The sequence below is a fragment of the Ovis aries genome, chromosome 2 (assembly GCF_016772045.2).
Source record: "Ovis aries strain OAR_USU_Benz2616 breed Rambouillet chromosome 2, ARS-UI_Ramb_v3.0, whole genome shotgun sequence".
Lineage (NCBI taxonomy): Eukaryota > Metazoa > Chordata > Mammalia > Artiodactyla > Bovidae > Ovis > Ovis aries.
The window spans coordinates 148487936-148491368 of record NC_056055.1 but is presented as its reverse complement, the minus strand read 5'-3'; the positions used below and the strand labels follow the sequence as shown (position 1 = coordinate 148491368).

Below are 3433 nucleotides of genomic sequence, written 5' to 3'. Positions count from 1 at the left end.
AGATAGTTGAACCTCGATTTCCTTATAAGGCCCCAAAGGATACAGTGATAATCAAGACACAGTCCCTGTCTTATAGAGGTTGAGGCTGAGTGATAGTAAAAGCTGACATTATTTTTAGAGGCCCAGTACTATGCTAAGTACATCATATGCACTACTTCATTTAGTCACATAATCCTACCAGGTTGTTAATATTATTTTGATTTTATAGAGATGAAGACTCAAGCTTACAGAGATTAGGTGACTTGCCCAAGGTAAGTAAAAGATGGAACCAAGATTTGATTCTAGAACTGTCAGATATCACAGTCTGGATTATTGAAGCTATGTAATAAGTCTTGGAGTCAAGTAGTATAAATTATTTACCTTTATTTTCTTTTTTTCCCACAGTTGTTTTGGTTATTTTAAGTCCTTTACATTTCCATATGAATTTAAGAATCAGCTTAGGGAGAATTGATAACCCAGCATTAAATCTGATTCCGTTACTTAGACATATTTTGATCCTTTGGGGTCCTGCTTTTAAGCTCTTTAAGTAGTACCAAACCTGCTTTTCACGTTACTGAAACACACTATTCTTAGTGCTCTTACTGATGCTGTTTTAATTGTAAGGGTTTTTTCCTAAGGCTAGTTTTTATTATTATGATTATTCCCGGCCCTTAAGAACCACTCCACCCTCTAATTCTTTCAATGGTTCTCTCCCCAGCCACATGCATGCGCTGATTACCAGTCAGCTGAATATTCAGGGTGGTCCCTCTGCAGACCTCCGGTATTCTGCCTGTGTATCTCCCTCCTCTCTAGTTCTCTGCCTGATGAACTCTAGCAGCCTGGCTTCCGCAGACTCCCACCTCTGTCTCTCCAGTTCTGGTCGGCCTCTGGGCTCACCTGAGTTCTTTTCTTCCTGTGTTGAGGCTTGGACATTTTCTCCAGGCAGTAAACTGGAACAACTGGAAGAACTAGAGCACTCTGTTCACTTGTTTTCCATCTCTCAGGGTTCAGTCTTTTTTTTTTTTTTTTCTGGCTGCACCATGTGTTTATGGAATCTTAGTTCCCCAACCAGGGATTGAACCCAGGCCCTCAGCAATGAAAGCACAGAGTCCTAACCACTGGACCACCGGGGACTTCCCCTCATTGTCCTTTGATGCTTGATGTCCATTGTCTTCTTCCTTCCCACTAGAGATGACAGTCTCTCTAGCAGTTAGCCGTTAGAGTGTAAACGGAAGTGATTATGCGTAAGTTCTAGTTCAAGCTCTTAGCTAAAAGCTGCTTGCCCCTGATTCCTCCTTCCCTTTCCCACATGCCATAGTATGAGAGGATGATAGCACAGCTGGGAGACAGACCCCAGGCTTCTGAGAGCCTCATGGAGCAGTGCCACTCTGACCCCCTCACTACTGTGATCTTCAGGTGAGATAGAAAGAAACCTGATAACTTGTTTTGTTGTCATTCAGTTGCTCAGTCGTGTTCGACTCTTCGGGGCACCATGGAGTGCACCATGCCGGGCTTCCCTGTCTTTCACTATCTCCCAGAGCTTGCTCAAACTCATGTCCATTGAATCGGTGATGCCATCCAACGATCTCATCCTCTGTAATCCCCTTCTCTTCCTGCCTTCAATCTTTCCCAGCATCAGGGTCTTTTCCAATGAGTTGGTTCTTCACATCAGGTGGCCAAAGTTTTGGAGCTTCAGTTTCATCATCAGTCCTTCCAATGAATATTCAGGATTGATTTCCTTTAGGATACTGTTTTGATCTCCTTGCTCTCCAGGGGACCCTCAAGAGTTTTCTCTGACACCACAGTTCAAAAGCATCAATTCTTCAACACTCAGCATTCTTTATGCTCCAACTCTCATGTCCATACATGATTATTGGAAAAACCAAAGCTTTGACTATACGGAAATTTGTAGGCAAAGTAATGTCTATGCTTTTTAATATACTGTCTAGATTGGTCATAGATTTTCTTCCAAGGAGCAAGCATCTTTTAATTTCATGGCTGCAGTCACCATCGAAGTGATTTTGGATAACTGTTTAAGCCATTACTATTTTGGTCTTTGCTAAAGCAACTCATATACCAATCAGTACAGCCAAGGAAAGTAAATAACTTCCCAGATTCATACACATAGGACGTAATGGAGTTAATTTATCAACCCAGATTTATCTATGATCATAATCATCATCCCGGGTTTCCCAAATTTTGGTTATATTTGTGCCATTTTCACATTTTTTCCCATATCTGCTTATTATTTGTATCATTGTTTACTTAATATTTTTCCTTAAATAGATGGTTTTAGAAGAAATTGTTATCTTAAGCAATAATAGTCATTAAATTAAAGGTCTGATATGTTTTTTATATATTCTTTTAGTATACATCAAAATAAGTATGTATCCATTAATATAAAAGATGTGCACGGATGTCCAAAATCATCTTATGTACCACCCATGGTATTCATGAAAAACACTGAGAAATACATGGTATTTTGATTTTGCCTCTTAATCAATTAATCACAATGAGTAGAGATCACAGTGAAAAGAAAGACCAGACTCATCTGTGAGAATTAATTACATGATAATTGCAGCCATGAAATTAAAAGATGCTTACTCTCTGAAAGGAAAGTTATGACCAACCTAGATAGCATATTGAAAAGCAGAGACATTACTTTGCCAACAAAGGTCCGTCTAGTCAAGGCTATGGTTTTGCCAGTGGTCATGTACGGATGTGAGAGTTGGACTATAAAGAAAGCTGAACACTGAAGAATTGATGCTTTTGAACTATGGTGTTGGAGAAGACTTTTGAGAGTCCCTTGGACTGCCAGGAGATCCAACCAGTCCATTCTGAAGGAGATCAGTCCTGGGTGTTCATTGGAAGGACTGATGCTAAAGCTGAAACTCCAATACTTTGGCCACCTCATGCAAAGAATTGACTCATTGGAAAAGACTCTGATTCTGGGAGGGATTGGGGCCAGGAGGAGACGGGAACGACAGAGGATGAGTTGGCTGGATGGCATCACCGACTCAATGGACATGGGTTTGGGTGAACTCTGGGAGTTGGTGATGGACAGGGAGGCCTGGCGTGCTGCAATTCATGGGGTCGCAAAGAGCCAGACACGACTGAACAACTGAACTGAACTGAACTGAACATTTCCCTCACTCTATCCCCAAGATTTCCTAGATAGTTGTTCACCAATTTCCTCTATTATTTGCCAATATTATGAACAGATCTATGACTTTTCAAATTTCCCTGTTGAGTGTCGTCTCCTTGGAGCAGCATTCCAATCTCAGTGGACTGCTAGGTAGTCACATACATTCTGAAGTGTCACAGACATCTAAAATTATACCGGTTAACACTTTAGAAAAATAAAATGATAACATAGAAGGAAGTGACATTAATTGCATATCAGTTGCTTTTCCACCAAATTAAAAAAACAATCACTGGTTACTATGAATTTTAA

At 40.4% G+C, this 3433-nt stretch overlaps 1 non-coding gene across 1 annotated transcript; it reads right to left on the bottom strand.

The window, feature by feature from the left end:
- Positions 1–1039: 1039 nt before the first annotated feature.
- Positions 1040–1112, bottom strand: TRNAE-UUC (transfer RNA glutamic acid (anticodon UUC)). The gene has a single exon. It is a non-coding gene; the product is annotated as a tRNA-Glu (tRNA).
- Between the last annotated feature and the right edge of the window lie 2321 nt (positions 1113–3433).